This window comes from Callospermophilus lateralis, chromosome 2 (genome assembly GCF_048772815.1).
Source record: "Callospermophilus lateralis isolate mCalLat2 chromosome 2, mCalLat2.hap1, whole genome shotgun sequence".
NCBI lineage: Eukaryota > Metazoa > Chordata > Mammalia > Rodentia > Sciuridae > Callospermophilus > Callospermophilus lateralis.
The window spans coordinates 88,924,006-88,944,552 of NC_135306.1; the positions used below are offsets into that span (position 1 = coordinate 88,924,006).

Consider the following 20,547-nt stretch of genomic DNA (forward strand, 5'->3'; position numbering starts at 1 on the left):
TTGTAGCATGGACACACACAAACATACAAGCTGGCCTTGAACTTAAAATCCTCCTGAATCAATCTCTCAAGGCAAAGAGCTTTTACATGCACACACACACACAAACACACACACACACATACACACGCATATACACACTTTTTCTCGTTGTAGTAGAAATTTTTCCTAATAAGTGTAAGCAGATAGATGATCAATTCTTTATGATCCCTATTAATAAGTATTTGGTTTGAAAAATTTCACTATTATAAATGGCATTATGGGAAACATCTACTCTTACTCAGTCTCAATCCATGATCCACAAAGCTTTAGAAGGGATCTTATAGGAATAGAAATCTTATTTTATCTTTTTCATTTGTTTGTTTAAAGGCCATTCATGGAATTCCATTACCATTAGAATTAGGCTCACACTCCTTTCCATGGCCTAAAAGATTAGAATGTTTCCTGTATCTTCACTACCCTCTTTACCTACCATGCCCACTGATGCTGATCTTTATTTTTTCCTCAAATGTGACATGTTATTTTTTGCCTCGGGGCTTTTTACACATGCTCTTTCCACTGCTTCGAAAGCTCTTTGACTTGGGGATTGATTCAGTAGGATTTTAAGTTCAAGGCCAGCTTCAGCAATTTAGCTAGGCCCTGTCCCCTCAAAAAAGAACTGGGGATATAGCTCAGTGATAAAGTATTCCTGGGGTCAGTCCCCAGTGCCATAAAAAAAGCAAACTCTTCACCCAGAGCTGTCTTTAATTTCTCAGTGTTCATCTTTCCATCTTTCTCCTCAGGTTCAACCTTCTACCTGTTATTGGGCTCTTTGTTTCTGTCTCCATTCTTCATCTTTATGCCCCAGTTCTAACTTCCTGTGTAAAACAAGGTCTCAAGTCTTAACTATTCCCTTCAGCATCTGCCGTAAGGCTTCCCCTTCTTGTATAAAGAAGTTCTAAATAAAAACAATTCTTGCTCTAAGAATTCTCATGACATGCTAAAATCAATTTTTCACCTACATGAATGAATATCCATTCTCCTAGTCTTCTAGACCCTAAAGGTACTAACTGTTTTCTATACCTCCCTTGCTGCCTCCCCATGCCTCTCATCCAGTGGCGTGTGATATCACTGACAACTTCTCCTACACAAAACATCTCTCCATGCCCAGACTCTGAAGCAGACTCTTCTGGTGATTGCCAAGAATATTCAATAGCACTCTGCTGGGTTCTACTCCTGTGATTTCCTTCTCCACCTTACTCATCAGTCCATGGTTACTCTTCTCACTCCAGATCATCAGATTCCTTCTAAGATATAATAAATTTACACATTCATTCATAGTTTTGAGAATTTCTGATGTGTAGGGAAGAGATAAAAATTTAAATAAAGCCCCTCCATGATTTCAAGCAGTTGAAGTGTGCAGGCCAAAATACTGAAGTGCCTGGCTATGGCCCTACTTAACTGAAGTATCAACTGCTTTGCCTAACATTGGAACTCCCCCTAATGCAACAGGAGCTTGCCTGTGTTCTATTTGCCATGACTTTCCTTTCTGTTATACTGTTCCACACACTTCAGTTACAATGAAGTTATCATTTGCTTAAAAATCTCTTAAATTCAATCTCTGTCCTTTCCATGCTGGCTGGCACTGCCCCCTCCTTTTGATGATGCTGCACAGTCCTTTCTCCAGTGCTTTGTAAATCTAACTCCTGCAGCCTTCCAGAAAGCCACTTCCCTCCTCCCATCTTTCAGCAAGTGTAACCAATGTCCCTCTCACTTTGTGTTTATAGTAGAACACTTACCCAGCCCGCCTTCTAGGTTTTGGGTTATTATGCATGAGTATTTTAAGTAAAGGAAAATAAATGGATTTTTAAAATGCAAATTTAGTTAAAACCAAGACCAATTTACCAAACTCCAAACTTGCAGAGGTTTCTTGAGGAACTCTGAACCTGGGCAGAGTGAGTCCCTGTGTAAGATTCTAGAGGCAATTCTGCTCTTCTATTGGGGAAGTTGATAAGAGAGAAAAAAATGGGATGTATTAAACAAATTCCCAGTACCTTCTTCCTGATACACTAGTCAAAATAACTTTTAGTGCAAAAAGTTTTATCCCCCCAAAAAGGAAGTTGTGCTCTGCCACATCACTTCCATTTCAAAGCAGTAGGTCATAAATCTGAATAGTAGCACTTACAATACTTAAGGTGTATCTTGTGGTAAGGGGAGTGAGTGGATCCTTAGACCAAAAAAGAAAAGGAAAACTTTCAAACTCCTCACAGTGATGCCGTTTGAGCTTTTTTATAGTAGGAAGATGTTAGCTCTTTCTCTGCATCTATCTGTAGGTCCTCAGCTAACAGAAAAGGGGTTAGGCTTCCAGTTCAAGGAAGCAGATGGTCTCCTCTTCCCCACTTTAAAAAAAGGTAGGAGGCTGAGACAGGAGGATTGTGAGCTCAAAGTCAGCCTCAGCAAAGTGAGGTGCTTAGCAACTCAGTGAGACCTTGTCTCTAAATAAAATACAAAATAGAGCCCAGCCCTGGCCAAGGGAACTTTTTGCAGGGGTAGAACTGCTCTCTATCTGGCCTGCATGATTCTGTAGCTGTCAGCATCTTGAGGCATTAAGTACTTAGGAAGTGGGGCTACTGTGATTGGAGAGCTGAATTTTTATTTTTATTATTTTCTAATGATTTGAAGTAGCCCCAGATGGCTAGTGATTACTTTGTGGGCAGGGCAGTAGTTAAAGCATCTTCACTGTCTTTCTTCTCTGCCTTCCCATCTAGAGAGGGAGCTGGTGAGGGGAAGGGCTGGTGAGGGGAAGGCGACTTTCTACTTCTCCTTTTAAAGACTCTTTATCTCTAAAGATTGATTTGTCACTTTGAACAGCTGCTGCAACTTCCTTTATGGGGGAATAAAACTGTTTGTGCTAAAGATCATTGACTGGTGTGTCAGTAAGAAGGTGCTGGGAATTTGTTTAATACATCCCATATTTTCTCTCTTATAAACTTTCCCAATAGAAGAGCAGAACTGCCTCTAGATAGATATCTCTAGAAACCCTATTTGCATATTAAAATACTTGACCTCTGTTAGAGGAAGTTGGCCCTTGTACAATAGTGATCTCCTTTGGTGAGAGACCCCAGTCCTAGCTTAGCACTTGTCCTTGAGAATGTTTTGGTTTAGAGGTAGAAGGTTCAGTATCAGCTGTGTTATCAGACAGACGGACAGAATACACCTAGGGAGCCCAGTTAGAACTCTCCCCTCCTAGGTTGGGCTGGCTCTGCCTTCCAGCTGCCTTCTGCTGACCACACCCCAGGCATCAGAGAGCCAATCAGGACTGTGAATCTTTCCTCAACCTTTCAGTTTCTAAGTAAATGCAAACAATTTTCTTTGGTTTAAACCACAGCAGAATTTCTGCTATGGTAGGTCTTGGGAGGAGGGTGAATGTTTGCATTTTTAACAGGTTTCCAGGTGATGGTGGTGGTGGTGCTGCTGGCCCAGGACTATTCTTTGAAAATCTTTAGTAGAATTTTTACTTCTTTCTGGAAAGGAAAAGATAGTTGTTCTTTTCCACTTCCCTCTCCCCCACTTAGCTTTTTATTTTTGCCACCTGGTTAACCTTGCACTTGGAATGTGTTCAGCCTCTTCCTTATATTTTGTTCCCCAAACCTCTGGCCTCATCCTTTCCACATCTGGAGGGTCACCAACTTCTCTTTGAGGGTGCTTAATGGCCAAGAAGGAAGTCAGGGCACTTTCTTGGGGCTGATTGAAAACCTGGCTCATTGTGAATGCATCTTTCTCCAGGGCTGAGGAGCTATGGGTCCTGCTCAGTGTAATTACAGTTGTGAGAGTGCCCATCCACAAAACCCTATTCTTTGTTGCTCTTCAGAGAGAACTTAGTCTTCCATTTTTTAAAAAAAAGAAAGTCAGAGAGGAGAGAGAGTGAGAGAGGAGAGAGAGAGAATTTTAATATTTATTTTTTAGTTATCGGTGGACACATCTTTGTTTGTACGTGATGCTGAGAATCAAACCCATACCGCACGCATGCCAGGCGAGCGCGCTACCACTTGAGCCACATCCCCAGCCCAGTCTTCCATTTTTGAAAATAGAAAACAAAGATAACTTCTTTGGATTGCCCCTAGGTGATTAGTTTTCTAGAATAGAGGAAAAAATAGGAAAAATTTTCTCAATTTTGCTAAGTTGGTTCATAGAATGCCAACACAGAATGTTCCACCACTCCCCCAGTCACAAGAAAGATGGATGATGAAGTACTACTTGATGGTGAGGTGAACTTTCCTTTCTGGTAAGATAATTGGCTAGGCATTTGTGTCTGGGGGGTCTGCCAGGGCCACGAAAGGATGTCCTATTTGTAGGGCCTGCGTGGACTTTCTGATAACTTTGGCCACGATTTTCCCCTTCCTCTCAGGGTTATTTTGACAGTTGTTTAGATAAATGGTCTAAATGTAGGTCAGCTTTTAATGAGTACTAACTAGTATTAAGCCCTTATATGAACTGACTCTTTTAATCATTTGAGGAACTGTTTGTGGGCAGTCCAGTTACATTCCCATTTCTTTGATGAAAAGCAAATGAAGACTCAGAGGGTAGGAAGAGAATCTGGTACAAATTCAACTAATTTATTTGTGAGCCCAAGGTCTTAATTTCTGTGCCATTCTGCCTGCTCATCTTCCTGTATCATGTGTTCTTAGCTATTTGACCACATTACTGAATGCCTGTCCAACTTCATGGATAAGCTCCAAATCAAAGACAGGAAGCTCCCATTGGGCTTTACCTTCTCATTACCCTGCCACTAGACTAAGCTAGATGAAGTAAGATGGGTTCTTCAGAAGACTTGCTGCATTGCTTCGCTCCTGGCGCTGGGAGGACTGGGAAGAACTCCCTGGTGGCCATCTGTTGCTGTGGTATCGGCAGTGGCACTGAAGGATTTTATAGCTAAGGATTCAGTATTGAGAGTTCTGGGCTCCAGGTGACTGTGCATGCGTGGAGGTGTTGAGGGGTGAAAAAGTATCGGGGAGGTGGGTGCTCTTTGTTACTCTGCATTTCACACCTATTGCACAGTGTCCCAATCCCACCCAGGGTGACAGGAATGAGAAGATAGGAACTCTTTTGATCCTGAGTGTTTTGATGAAAGGTCTTGAAAGAAGGATGCTGTGTGAGTTAATGATTCAAGGATATACATATCTTATTTTGGCAAGTCTATAGCTTGCTCCTTCTGTTTCTTTGAGGCGGTAAATCATGAAGGCATCACTCATTTGATCTCCTTTCCTGAACCTGGGAGGAGCCTGAGTTTCTTTTTCCTCCACTAGTCAGGAGACAGTCTACAAATTCAATGATGACTTTAGCTGGGCATCAGAGAGCTCTACTAATGATGCTTGGCAAAATGTGGCCTGCGTTTTAATTGTAGAAAATCAATATTCATTCCTTGGTTGCTTTGTAGCAGAGTTTCCTGGTCTCATGGACCAAGGGCTTCAAGTCCAGTGGTGTAAAAGGCAAAGACGTGGTGGCTCTGATCTGGAAGGCCATCCAGCGAAGAGGGGTGAGTGTGGAGTGGTGGGACCTCGGGTGTGCAGGCCCTTTGGGATTCACTCTGAAGTCTGTGCTCAAACTCAGCCTGAGAAGCTTTTGTAGAGCTTAAGGGGAGGTATTCTTCTTCTCTGCTATTACCCAGGAATTTTATATATGATCAGATGCCTTTGGAGTTTTGAGATTAACATGGTGAAAAGTAATCTTAGTCTTGGTGCAAGAAAAACCCTTCAGTCCTGAAGAAGACTTCATATCATTTCAAGTAAGAAAGTTGGCATGATGGTGACATGACGGTAGAATGGGGCAGAGAGTGGACAAGATAAAGTTCTGCCATTGGAGTGGGAGGGAGAGAGAGAAAAAGGGAAAGGGAGTGAGGGAGAGAGAAGGAAGAAGAGGGAGGTGAGAGGGAGAAGAAAGAGAAGTAGAAGAAGCCAACAAGATTGACTTTTCTTAGTGCAGTAATGGCTACAAATTAGACCACAGGGCTGGTGTCAGGAAAATGGTTCTCCACAATGAGAACAAGCAGGGTGGGAGTGAGTTGCCCGATATTCACTCGGGTGTGGATCTAGCTTTCCAGCTCAAACCTTCCTTGGCTCTGAGTTGGGTTAGTAAGCCCGTTGCACTTGAGCTGTGTGTCTTGCTGCTCTTTTTCCATCTTTACATCCTGTATCCATCCCTTCTGTGATGGTGAAGGTCAGAACCCTCCATTTCATCCCTACAGGACTTTGATATTGACATTGTAGCTGTGGTGAATGACACGGTTGGGACCATGATGACTTGTGGTTATGATGACCAGACTGTGAGATTGGTCTCATTGTGGGTGAGTGAGCTCTGGGTGTGAGAGCCGGATGTGCAGTAGGGGGAGTAGGCTGAAAAGAAGGGAGTGACCTGTAGTCTGGGTTATATTTGAAGATAATGATGTAGTTGCTTTGGAGGGCCAAGCCAAGGCTTGTGGAGCTGGGGGTAGGGTAGGAGAGTTCTGGATCATATATTGGGTAGCCCAGGAGTCTGCAGGAAGGGATCCTAATATGGAGCAGCCTTGGACAGTAGCGTGAGAGGAAGATGGGGGCAGGGGAGGGAGGTGTAGGGAGGTGCTTGAGCAGTTCCTTGCTTTGGTCAGGCACTGGCAGCAATGCCTGCTACATGGAGGAAATGTGCCACATCGACATTGTGGAGTGCGATGAGGGGCGGATGTGTATCAACATGGAGTGGGGGGCCTTTGGGGACGATGGCGCACTCAATGACATCCGCATGGAGTTTGACTCAGAGATTGACGTGGGCTCACTGAACCCTGGGAAGCAACTGTGAGTGGGCCTTTGGGTGGCGGGGTTGGGGGGTGTGCTGGGAACTGAGGTTGGGGCTGCTCAGGGACAGGGGATTTGTTTTCAGGTCATCTCTGTAGTCTTACTTTATCACCCAAAGTTTGCCAAGGCACCCACCAATTATGGGAACATTTGGAAATATAAATTGCTGAGAGGGCTCTAAAACCAGCGCAAGTAATAAACCCCATCATCCTTCAGCACATTCACTTTGGAAGGCCATATCCTAGTTCTTGAAAGCCCCTTAGTAGCTCCCAACCACTGCACCCCACAAAGGACCAGGTTATATCATGTGGCTGCTCACTGCCAACCCACAGAGTCCCAGGGCCTCCTGCTTCAGCTGCAGACTGACTAAGGCTTATGGAAAAGCTGGCTTCTCAGAAGCCTTTTTGGGCTCCACCCTGGGTCTGTGGCCCAACCATAATCTTGAAGTAGATCAGATAAAATGCTGGGCATTTTGTGACCTGAATGTTCTACACTCCAGCCAGGCCAGACTTGGTTTTATGTTACTTTCGACTCTTACACAACCTTATTTCATTCTCACATTGGCCAAATGTCTCTGAAGATGTTGAGACAGGATTGCTGCAAGCACTAAACATAGTTACAAAACATTTTGAGCAATGCAGCATCTCTCTGGTCTTCTTGGTGTTGGGACTGTTTTGGGAAGTCTTTTCACACAGATCTCTACTTAGAAAGGAAAACTAGCCCTATAAACCAGGTCAGTGGTGGGCAGCCTTTTGCTTTACTGGGGAGTCCTTTCTTCCTCAAAGCTTGGTTTCATTAAGTCATAAGCTTTTTTTTTTACGTGTTGGAATGTGAGTCCATTTACCTGAACTTAGGAACATACTGGTTGTGTCAGCCATAGGTGACCAGAGGTTAATGAGCTCAGAAGTCACTCACTCAATGCCTGCCTCCAATAATGAGACACACCATGTCATTCCAAAGAGCCCTGTACCCTTTGAAGTATCAAAAGACAAAATTGCCAGCCAGGTCTTGACAGCATATTCCTGGTTTATCCATTAAAAAACAAGATTGGGGAGTCATCTTTCAAATTGTCAGCTGAGGTAGCCCCAAAATCATGAGCGATGACATCACACTGTAGAGACCCGCTTGCCCTGGGGGTGTTTCCCTTAGCTCCCATAGAACTAGATTCACATGTGAAGATGTGGAATCCTCACTGTTGAAGCCAGGTTACACCCAAGGCAGGTGCCCATGTTGTTACTTTCACATTTTCAATGTGCTTTGTGCTCAGAACAAATGCTGCCACCTGTCCCTTAGCTCCAATGCTTCCTGACTTGGCCTGAGTTGTCTCTTTGTAGGCAATGTCCAACTCCCTTCCACACCCCTGCTCTGGGCCTCCTTGTCACTGAAGCCAGTCCTAGACAGTACCAGTAGCCCTAGGAGCCTCCTCTCTCTAAGACCCAGAGGCTTTCTGAGAGACCAATGGGTCTTCTTTGCCCAAAAGATATTGAATTTCCTCTGCCACATAGTCATCGCCGGAAAGACTTCTAAAGAAAACAGTGTCACCTAGTGCTGCAAAATTAAATTACCAAACTGCCTCTGGTTGGGAGCTGATCTCTGCCTTTCTAAAACATGTTTCTTCTATCACCAGCCTGCTCAGAAACTTCCATTGTGTTTACCCCCAGACTCTTTGAGATCTGTTCCAACTTGGTCTTGTAATCTTGCCTCACTATCTTCCTGCCCCAACTTGTCCCCCAACCCCACCATTTTCTCAAGAATCGACAAATCACCTGTAAGAGGCTTGTGCCCTGTATTTAATAAGGTTAAAAATTTTTTCTCTTGAAAAAAAATATTGGGACTCTACATGAGATTTTATTTCATAGAAGTTTGTTTTTTTTTTTTTTTTTTTTTTTGGAGAGAAGAAATTTTAAAAAACATTCTCCTACACAAAATTAAATTACCTAAAATTCAGTCTGTTCCAGAATGTTCTATACTCCCTGGTTGTTTCATCTGTTTAAGTCCTGTTTTTTTCCCATTGTTCAAGACTCACCAGCCTGAGGGTCAGTCCCAATCCCACAGTTCCTGCAGCGCCCCCAGTTGTCATGTCGACACACACCTGAATAAGTTAATCCTTAATCATGTTGACCTCTAAAGCATGCTGAATCTTACATATTTGTGTCTTGCCTTCCTAGGAAAGTTGTGCATTCATGGACGGTGAGGGGGTATTACTGCTTTGATCTATATTTCCCTACAGGTTTGAGAAGATGATCAGTGGGATATACATGGGGGAACTGGTAAGGCTCATCCTGGTGAAGATGGCCAAGGAAGAGCTGCTGTTCCAGGGGAAGCTCAGCCCAGAACTTCTTATCACAGGCAGCTTTGAAACCAAAGATGTCTCAGATATTGAAGAGTAAGTTTCTGGTCCCAATGCCTCTCCCCATAACCGAGTGTCTGGTTATAGGAAGAGGCATTTGGGGAACATGGATGGGGCATTAGCTTTTGACTCTTTGAGCAGGAGGCCCACATGATTGTCTTTTTTGGGGGGGTGGTGGTACTAGGGATTGAACTCAGGGGTGCTTAACCACTGAGCCACATCCCTAGCTCTTTTTAAAATATTTTGTTAGAAATAAGGTCTCGCTGAGTTGCTTAGAGCCTCATTAAGTTGCTCAGGCTGGCTTTAAACTCATGATCCTTCTGCCTCAGGCTCTCAAGCTGATGAGATTATAGGCATGTGCCATGTCACCTGGCCACAAGAGGGTCTTGAAGGTGGCCCATGGTGGGCCTGTGAATTTACTCTACTTACTTGTCTGTGCTCCTGTGGATTTTGAGGGTGATGCTACCAAAGTGACTCAGGGTTCTGGGAACAGTTGGCCTGCACATGCAGGGACTTGGGCTGTTGCACTCGGTTAAATTCTGGAGGCATTAACGGGGGCACCTTAACACTTGTTTGCATCTATCTCCTTGTTCTTCTCCTGAATTTCTGACATTTCTTTTCTTATCAGCAGTTCTCAAAAGGGACTACCCTGAGCCCTACTTCAAAACAGAAAAATAGGTGCTTGAATGCCCACAGATATATTCACCCACTCATAGTCCAGCTGGGGAGTGGGAGTGAGGATGGCCCATGGTATCCTGATAGCTGGGGCTAGTTTTCCATTCTTGCTATTTCCTCGTGTGAATAGAGGGGGTCCTATTAGTTGAGGAACCAGGTAGAGACAGGAGGTGATTTCAGTGCCAAAAGGAGCAGTGAAAGCATTCCAAGGACTTTGTTCTGAGTGGAACCTTTAAACAGTGGCTAAAGTTGCTACACCCCAAGGGGATGGTAGTACTCAATCTAGTGAGGCATTTGGTTCCCCTGCAAAGGGCACTTATGGTGTCAAATCACCTACCCTTTCCCACCATCTTCAGACACAGACAAACTCTGGCTGCTTTAGAGAGAACAAATGGGCACCACAGCTGGATTCACATGTTTAGAGGTGACTCTATAGTGGCAGAGATTCTGTCTGTTTACCCTAAGACAAGCAAACGGCAAATGCAAGGAGTGCAGAAGGTCCATGAACCAGGTCTTATCTTCATATTAGCACACAGAAAAGAAATACTGTTTTTTTTTACTGGGGGAAAAATGAGCCAGGGTAGTACTGTATGTGAGTGTGTGTGAGTGTTTGTGTGTGTGTGTGTGTGTGTGTGTGTGTGTGTGTGTGTGTATGTGATGTCTGGGAAAGATACCTCAGGGTGGTGATGTTGCATTGTATTCCCTCCTTGTTGTCCTGGCCCTGCTCACAAACAGGTAGCAAGGTCATAAGATATGCTGTCCTCACTGATAGATGGGGTTGGCTGGAGCTGATGGGCTTCCTTGCCAACCCGTACCCTCCTCCTGTTGGCCACAGTGGGTCAGACAAGTGCCCACACACTATCTTTCTCGTTCCCCGTGATAAGGATGGCATCTGGAAGGCCTACCAGGTGCTGGTGCGGCTGGGTCTGAATCCATTGCAGGAGGACTGTGTGGCCACTCACCGGATCTGCCAGATTGTGTCCACATGCTCAGCCAACCTGTGTGCAACCACCCTGGCTGCTGTGCTGCAGCGTATCAAGGAGAGCAAGGGCAAGGATAGGCTGTGCTCCACCATTGGGGTTGATGGCTTCGTCTACAAGAAACACCTTCAGTGAGTCAGCATGTTGGGCCCAGGAGTTAAGGAGGTCCAAGAGTACCTGGGACCTGGTGACTCCATAGGGCAGCTCTGTTTTTCATCCCAAGGTGTTGGGGGGTCTTTGTAGAATTATAGTTCCCAACAGAGCAAGCGGCTACTGGAGGATGTCATTCCTGGTGTGGGTGGAGGTGATTTCTGAAGGCTGCTGATGACTCAGAGCTCCCCTGGCTGCTGGGTACTCTTCTTGGCCACCCTCTTATCTATAAGACAGAGTTTCAGTATTTACTCTTATGATTCTTGGTGGTTCTTATTGGTATGTATTCTGCCAGGGACCACCTCAGCACTGGGGGTTACCAGCCTCTGATTTGGGTATTTAATTGATGCCACACTGCATGTTTTGATCCCTTGGGTTATATATATCCAGACATTCAAGTTTCAGTTGGGACCTGGAAGAAGCCTCTTGTTGCACTCACTTAATTTCTCCTAACATGAGTGCCAGGTCAATATGTCATCATTAACTGAGCTGGTCACTGTGGAAGGTCTCAGCTCTGAGGTCCCCTAATCTCCTAGCTCAGCGCCTCCCAAACTTTAGTTAATGTGCACATGAATCATATGGGGATCTTAAGAGGCAGATTCTGGTTCAGAAGGTCTGAGGTGAGCCTGAGATCCTGCATCTCACAGCCTCCAGTGAGGCAGTTGGCTCATGGACCACACTTGGAGTAGCAGAGCGATACCTCAAAGCAGTCATCACCTGGAGAGTTTCTTGCCAAACATAAGATGTTATCTTTAGTTGTTCAGATACCTTGAGATGGTTGGCAGAAATTGGCAAAAGAGAGGCGAAAGTGCAGAAGAAGTAACATATTCAAATAAAATGAGTTATGAAACATGAAAAATGGGTAATGTTAGAGCCACCTGATTCTATTAGACTGTAGAGGCTGATTGCAATCTCCTGGGCAGAGGAGATTTCTTGTGACTGCACGTAGGGAACAGTGTTTTGCTAGAAGTGTCCTTTCCTTTCATTGGGGATAAACCCCACCAGGGCGGTCATCTGAGTTTTTATAAAGGGATTCCTAACATGGGAAAGAGTGGAGGGAGGAGGCTTAGGGAAGCCTCTGCTCTGGCAGGCCCAACTTTTGGGCTGAAGCAGTGAGTCACTGTGCAGCCATTTATACCACTGACCTTAACTGTGGACACCTGTCTCTTATCTCACCTGGTGGCTACAGTTTTGCCAAGTGTCTTCACAAAGTTGTACGTTGGCTGGTGCCTGACTGGGACATTTGCTTCCTCCGCTCTGAGGATGGCAGCGGCAAAGGGGCAGCCATGGTGACCACAGTGGCTTACCAACTGGCTGATCAACAAAGAGCCCACCAGAAGACCCTGGAGCCTCTAAAACTGAGCCATGAGCAGTTGCTGGATGTCAAAAGGAGGATGAAGCTTGAAATGGAGTGAGGTCTGAACAAGGAGACACACTCCATCGCCCCTGTGAAGATGCTGCCCACCTACTTGTGTGCTACCCCCGATGGCACAGGTATGCAGCAGAGATGCTCACCTAGCAGGCATTTGTCCTAGCATTGATGCTTTGGGAGCTCAGTTAGCATTAGCCTTGGACATTTGAACTGCGACCTGTTTTTGAAGCTATATTACTATAATACTAGAGTCAACCAGACATATCTCAGGTAAAATCAAACAGTACTTACTGGTACCTACTATGTATCAACACATTTAATGCCTATTAATTCCTTTAATATTTGTTAGCTATTAAATATTAGTAGTTACTTTTGTGTATTAACAAACTGCTGTATGTGGCAAAAAACAGAGGCCTGAGAAGTTAAGAAACTTGCCCAAGTTCACACTACTAGAAAATGTCAGAGCTGGGATTCAAATCCTGGAATTTAGGTACCAGAGCCACTGCTCACAACCATCACTTGGTCCGGGTCAAGGTTCAGTATACTGTACTACCTGGGCCAGGTTTGGCCTATGCCTGTTTTTGTGAATAAAGTTTTATCAGCACACAGCTATGCCCATTGGTTTGTACAGCATTCATGACTGATTTGTACTACCCCGGCAGAGTTGAGTGTTTGCAGTAAGACTATGTGGTCCATGAAGCTTAAAATGTTTCCTGTCTGTCCCTTTACAGAAAAAGGTCACTATAAACCCTCTTGTAGGTCTTGCAACCTAATAAATGGAGGTCTTTTCCCAATTCAGAGAAAATGATTGCTGAGCAGGCCAATGTAGCAGTTAGTATAGGTTCCAGAGACTAGGGTTTGATCCCTGCTCCCTTTTTCTACTGATGTGATTCTACACAAGTAATGTTGTCCAGCTCAGCCAGATTTTGATCATCCATAAGAAAGGAATGAACTGTATCCCTTAGGATGGCCTAAGTGTTGGATGGGGACTGTGTGTGAGGCTTGTGGCACACTGAAATTGCCTAATGGTGGAAGTTTTTTCTCATTTTAAAAGATTTTCCTTCTAATTCTTTTAAAGAATTACACTCTCTTTTTCCTTCTCTAGTCTGGAATCTAACCTAAGGTGGTATTTGATTTGGCACAAATAGCATATTTAGATAGTTTTAAATGTACTATATCAGCATCCCCAGAGCTCTGCAGTGCTCACTTTGACTTCTGGGCCCCCAGCATGTGGACTCATTTGAGAGTCACTAAGGAGCCAGCAGAGATCTCATCCTGGGGCATCATTTTTTTTCATCATTAAATAGAGCTCACGCTCCATCACCCCCTGAGGCTGCTGAAGCTGTAGAGTGGCCCTGGTCAGGGGAAGGTACATAAACTGTCACTCTTTGTCACCCCAGCTCATTTCCTCCTTGGATTTGTTTTCCAGAGAAAGGGGACTTCTTGGCCTTGGACCTTGGAGGAACCAATTTCCAGGACCTGATGGTGCGTGTGCAAAATGGGAAGCAGCAAGGAGTAGGGATGCACAACAAGATCTACTCCATCCCACAGGAGGTCATGCATGGCACAGGCGATGAGATGAGCAGCATGGAGCCTCCAGGAGGGCCCAGGAAGCTTCTTGCTTTCAATGAAGCTCTTTCCTTGTTTACCCATGGACCTGGAGAAGGTTTGTGGGCCCCAGGCCCAGGCTGCTCTCTGGGTTTGTGTCTGAGATTTTATTTCTTCTGGATGGAAACCTTGAGCTCCTGCTGAGGCCTTGTTGGGGGCAGCCCATCTAGGCCAGGGCCTCTTTCTTAGTGCTCCAATTTTTCCCCACAGCTCTTTGACCACATCGTCCAGTGCATCACTGACTTCCTGGAGTACATGGGCATGAAGGGTGTGTCTCTGCCTCTGGGTTTTGCCTTCTCCTTCCCCTGCCAGCAGAACAGCTTGGATGAGGTAACAGTGCCTTCCCACAGGGCTCTCCTATGGGCTTTATTGACCTTAATGAGTTAAAGGAGGGCACTAGTGACCCTTGGGGAGGATGGGCCTATTTATAAGAATAAGATGGTTGAGGCTGGTGAAGGTTAAGTGGGTTAGTTAGGATCCAACTTTCTTTGGAAGAATGATGATGGTGATGCTAAAACAAAACATTAAACTCACATATTTTAAGCACTTATTTGTATGCCACATAATACATTTAGCTTCCTATGTGCATTATCTCATTCAATCCTTACAGCAACCATCTATGTTAAGTGTTCATATGCCCAATTTTCAGTACAGAAGATAAGGTATACAAAGGTACTTGGTGCCTTGCTCCAGGTCATCTAGCTTGGGAGTAGCCAAGCCACTATTTGAATTCTGTTTTTCTGATGTCTTGAGACCGTGAGCTCAAATTCTCTCTCCTGCTCCTGAGGCTCTTACAGGCTCAGGCATTTTTATTTTTTCTCCTGTAAATGTGGAAGCTCTGGTCTTTCTAGACTCACCTTTGCCTCTCATTCCTGTTCAACTTGCCTTGGGTGAATGAAAGAGGGATTGAAGATTTGGTGTTCCCAGATGTTCTGGACAGGAGTACATAAAGAGATGAAGGACAGCTGAGTAGGCAATGCTGGGATCTGGGCTGATGGCTTCAATATTAGAGTATTTTTATTTGAAGAGTGGTTCCTCTCTGACTTAGCCAGTCATGTAGGAACCTGCATGCATGCTGCAGGGTTATGGTGCTGTGGATGCAGTTTCTAGGTGCAAAAGGATGGTTCCTGCCTTAGATGCTTCCAAACTGAGCTGTTGAAGCAAGCTCAGAAAAGTAAGAGCTGCTGTTTGGACCATGGCAATGAGATACTACATCCCTGAAGACTCACAGTGAGGTGATGATCTGAGTGCAGTCCTGGAGGAGGTGAGGAGTACTCGGAGCAAATTAGAAGAATGACTTAATGGGGAGAGGTTTTACTTATTTATTTGTAATTTTTTGAGAATTATAATATCTATATTATATAGAAAATAAGAATAAATGATTAATAGAAAAGTAAAAATAACATTCCAACAAAGTCCTTCCAGACTTTTCCTACAAATTTTTATTTTATTTTATTTTAAACAGACACTATCTTTTCATACCAACATGTGTTTATATATTTTATTGGGTATGATAACTGTTTCTATCTGAATAGAAGTAGTCTATCTGAATATAACAGTCATCCTGCTGGATCTTAACCTGTATGTTCCAATTTTCTGTAAGGAGCACATGTTATGTCTAAGATCATAAAAATGAACAGCAAACAAAGGGAAAGACAATTCTATCTGTTAGCCGATGAGGTTATCCTGATGATGAGGTATTAGCAGGTGCTCAGGAGGCCTGAGGGCCTCTGGCTGTGCTTACTTGCCACTGGCCTTGGACAAGTCTCCCCAGCTGTTGGGGCCTGTTCGTGTCTTTTTATAAGGATTACCTGAAGTGATGTTACTTGAACATTCTATAAATTTTAAAGCACCGAACTTTTGCCAGAGATATGAAGCTAATGTGCAGATGAGAGAGATGGGTGGAGGTGAGCACACCCTTGTCTGGATGTGAGTGTGTAAACCAAGGCTCCACAGGGATGCGCTTTGTTCTTCTGAGTCTTTTGGGATCTGATCATGGTATGACACATCCAGGTGAATGAGATGCCAAGGTGATGGGCATGAACCACCAAGCAAGGCCTGGGGACACCATGCAAGTGGGCAGTAGTGAGAACACAGTCCACTGGTGGGTCCAGCCTTTTGGGAAATGGATCTGGGAGTGCTGACACTGGTTCCTGGTGTTCAGCAGCACAGAGGGCTCAAGTGAACAAAGATTTCTCCCACGTGCAAAGCCACCGGGCATCTACTTCCAGATGGCCCTGTGACACGGTCAAGGGCCACATTAAAGATGGGCCCACAGAGGACTCTGAGAAGCCTTAGAGAGCTTTCTCACTGAGAAATGTGGAGGAGTGTAAGGCCTAGACACTTCCCCAGCTGTGGCCATGTGCTCGTTCACTGGATACGGAAGTATGAAACATTAAGAGATGTACTGGCCCTTCTGATTTAAGTGAAGGACAGGGACAGGGCAAAACTGCTTTGCCCAGTGAAGGAAACATGTGTTGGGACATTTGCACAGTGCTTATGAGCCATTAATTGGAGTCAGCAGGTCTGGAGGTGAGTCCTGCTCCTAGCTTCAAACTAGGCCTAGGCAAGTCACCTGGGTGCCTGGGTTACCTTTAAAAGGTGGGTGTGATCATGATAAATGTTCTCCAAAGATGGCTGTGGGGATTAAATGGTGTAGCATATATCATGCACCAACATTGGTGCACAGGAAGTACTCAGTAAATCCAAGCAACAACCTTAGGAACAACCTTAGGTTGAGTATCACTGGTAGGTGATATGGCTAGTTACTCCAGGGCATCTGTCTAGTTTAAGACATTGAGAGCCCAGAAATGACACAGCAGCCCTTCTCTGAGGTCTTCTCTGTGCTTTTTAGAGTATCCTCCTTAAGTGGACCAAAGGCTTCAAGGCATCTGGATGTGAGGGTGAGGACATGGTCACCCTGCTGAAGGAAGCGATCCACAGGCGAGAGGTAAAGGAGACCCCATGACATGATTCATTGATGCCTGAAGTGATCTGTGAGGTGCAACATTGAGTGCAGTTGCTTTGGCTGGCAGGAAAATTGATGTAATCATTCAACTCATAATGGTTGAGTGTCCACTGTGCATAAAGCTCTGTTCTGGGTGTGGGGATTCAGGAATGACAGCAAAACAAAACAAAAAAAAAAAGAACGTTTGTTCTCAAACATAAATCCATCATCCAATGGCAACTGTTATTAAGGGCTAAGATAAATGAAGTTGGACAAGGAGAGCAGGTAAAGTGAGCAGGGAAGTGGCAATCTTAATAGCAGCACAACTAGGGAAGTGTTAAGGTCTGTAAACAAGTCAGATTGGCACCTGTTATTTTGCCAGAGAAATGTTAGAGTCTGTAAACAAGTCTGGATGGCGCCTGGCAAAATGCCAGAGGGAGTGGTTTGTGAAGTAACAAAAGCGAGCCATTAATTGTGGAGATTCCTTATTGGTTGACTGCTGTATCTATTTAATGCTAATTAGGTGGGCTGTGTAAAATGTATAAATATCGCTCAGATCCTACAATAAACGGCTCTCACTCCTGCTGCATCAACATACACAAGTTATTCGTCACCCCCTGGTTATTCTGCTGCAGCAGGACTGCTGCAGGGAAGTCTTCATGCAAGCCTTGAGTGAGCCTCACATGAAATAAGGGAGTGAGTCACAGCATTTGAGATGTATTTTATATACATGTAAGTGTCCTTGCAAATATCTTAAGGGAGAATGTTGGGGTTCACTTGTGGACTAGGCATCTGGTTCTGCCTTCCTAGGAGTTTGACCTGGACGTGGTGGCTGTGGTTAATGACACAGTTGGAACTATGATGACCTGTGGCTATGAAGACCCTCACTGTGAGGTTGGCCTCATTGTTGGTATGGTTATCAACCATCCTCCCCACAGGGGTGGGGGGCAAAGCCTTGGATGGGTGGGAGGCTTGAGCTGAGTGAGACCTGGTGTCCCTGTGATTGGCAGGCATGGGTAGCAATGCCTGCTACATAGAGGAGATGTGCAACGTGGAGCGGGTGGATGGAGAAGAGGGGCGGATGTGCGTCAACATGGAGTTGGGGGGCTTCAGGGACAATGGATGCCTGGACGACTTCCACACAGAATTTGACAAGGCTGTGGATAATCTTTTGCTCAACCTGGGCAAACAGAGGTAGGCACCCAACTAGGTGAGGGTCTTGTATCCCAGAATGGACAGCAATGAGTGATCGGAGTCTCCACCATAGCATTTGCAAGGAAGCTTATTATCTTGAGATGACAATGGGTTTCTTAGAAAGTTCTGACTTAGTAAACATGAGGAAGCTGCTTCCACCTTGAGGCCTGGGAGAGTGGAGGTGGGGGTGGGATGAAAACCTAGGGCTGAGTCTGTGAGGGACAAATGATGAGTGGACCACTGCTGCTCCCAGGGTAAAACAGCATTTCTGGGGCACCCACACAGGAGTAAATCCTTTCTTCCTCCCCCAGCCATCCAGCATCAAGCACCCTCTCTTGCCAGAACTGGTCAAGGGCCAACATCACAAAGCTTCATGAGTGGTGGTGGTGGTGGTGGTCGGGTGAGGGGAGGGTGTGAGCAGAGAGCACATGCTCAGTTTTGCAGAAGGTGGAGGATCAGTGTGAGAGGACACTAGGAATCCTGCTCAAGTGAATTAAGTGGCATTCCTTTCCCGCCATGCTGCCCTCTGCTTTCCGTTCTGTCTCAACACATCCCACCACCTTTCTATTTAACCTCCATGAACTGCAGGTTTGAGAAGATGATCAGTGGCATGTACTTGGCGAGATTGTCTGTAACATCCTTATCAATTTTACCAAGCGTGGGCTGCTCTTCTGTGGCCGCATATCAGAGCGGCTCAAGACAAGGGGAATCTTTGAAACAAAGTTCTTGTCTCAGATTGAGAGGTGAGAGTTTATTTAGGGTTTGGAGGAGGATGCGGTCATGTCCTATGTATTTCTCATGGACAGACAAGCTGAAGGATTTCACAGCTCAAGTGAGATCAGAGCAGGGCTCACACAAGTCAGTCTAGTGGCTCACACATGAAAGATGGTGCTGAGCATGGCATGGGGCCATGAACAGGGATATTGTTGTAATTTTAGGTCAAATAGAACAAGAAAGATACCCGATCATAGGATGTAAATTAAAATGTGCAGAGAAAAATAATGTGATGAAGCATCCATGCTTGGCTTGGGGAGTCTTCTTCACTGCTGGTTGCAACAATCAGGCAATGAGGATTGATTAAAGAGGGCAGGCTTCACTCTATCAAGGACTAAGTAAACATCAGGCAGGGAAGAAGCATGCTATGCTGTGGCTTGTTAGAGTGAAGCCTCTGTCCTCTGGTCTAATGGCAGAAAACTCTGTTCCAAATGAGAATGGTGAATTTCAGAGCCCTTAAAAAATTAATGCTATGGTTACTATCAAAGCATAGACCAGGAACTGGGTTACTGACCTGAGTGGGCCCCAAGGGCATCTGCACCAGTGAATAGAGTCTGCTCAGTTGATGGGTAAGGAGATGATTCCAGGTCTCTAAAATAGTTTTCTTTATAAAATAGGGTTTATTTTCTCACTACAATTTTATGTGCAACTATTTCATAAAAAGGACACAAGCAGAATGCAGTGTGGGGAATGGAAATCAAGCAGGAGTGTAATACTAGTGAGTTAATGCTTGTCCTGAAGACCCAGGGACAGCAATGAGAGAAGGGACATGAATGTGTTCTACAGCTGGAAATGCCACATGCTGGCATGGCCACTGTCTTTATTATTTCCAAATGAGTAGACAGTGAAGTTCCTTTGGGTTTGGATATGTTTTGTAGTGACAGTGTTCTACCTTCCCTGTACAAAGCAGAATGAGGACCTTCTTTTAAAATTTCCTGTCACTCTCAGGAAGAGTGAGTGTGGTCCAGTGGGATGAGCACTAATCTGAGTTTGTGATCAGGGCCCTAAGGTTGTCAATTTAATCTATCTCTGGGAAATGAGCCATGACACAAAAAGAACAAAATGGTAAAGCAGAATACCGGAGAAAATAAAACTGACTCTCGTTGAGGTATCTTCAAAAAATAGATATCCCTGCACTGCAACAGACCAATGTGCATCTGAACCTTATCTTTCAATTTTGCATGTATGCATACAGATCAGGGACAGCCTAGCTAACTTCCCATTTCTCACCGTACAATTACCTGAAAACACATGTAATTGAATATATTAAGAATTCTGCAGATGCAACTTATATACCAGCATGAAAATTGCATTTTACCCAATTGTAAAATATTAATTAATTTAGCAATAATAGTTACACATTTTAATAACGTTGAAAGTGCTCACATTCCTTTTACACATTTTCTTTGCAAAATATGTGTACCAAAAATAATACTACAAAAGGACCAAATGCAAGTCATACATGAGAATATACAGGGAATAATTCAATTTTCAAAATTGACAAGTAATAATGGTCTCAGATTATTCTACACAGAAGGTATATATTCTCCTACTTGATATAAGTCACCATAGTTCATCATTGAGGTAACTATTCTCCTTGTACAATTTCTAGGCCTCATAGTAATCTCATTAGTTAAACAAGTAAACCCATTTTAGAGATGAGGACATAAATCTAAAAGGTTTGTGAACTGTAT

General features: G+C 44.5%; 1 pseudogene; it reads left to right on the top strand.

Annotated features, from left to right (window-relative positions):
• Positions 1 to 4,214: 4,214 nt before the first annotated feature.
• LOC143386536 (hexokinase-2-like) overlaps positions 4,215 to 20,547 on the top strand; it is a 63,926-nt pseudogene continuing 47,593 nt past the window's right edge.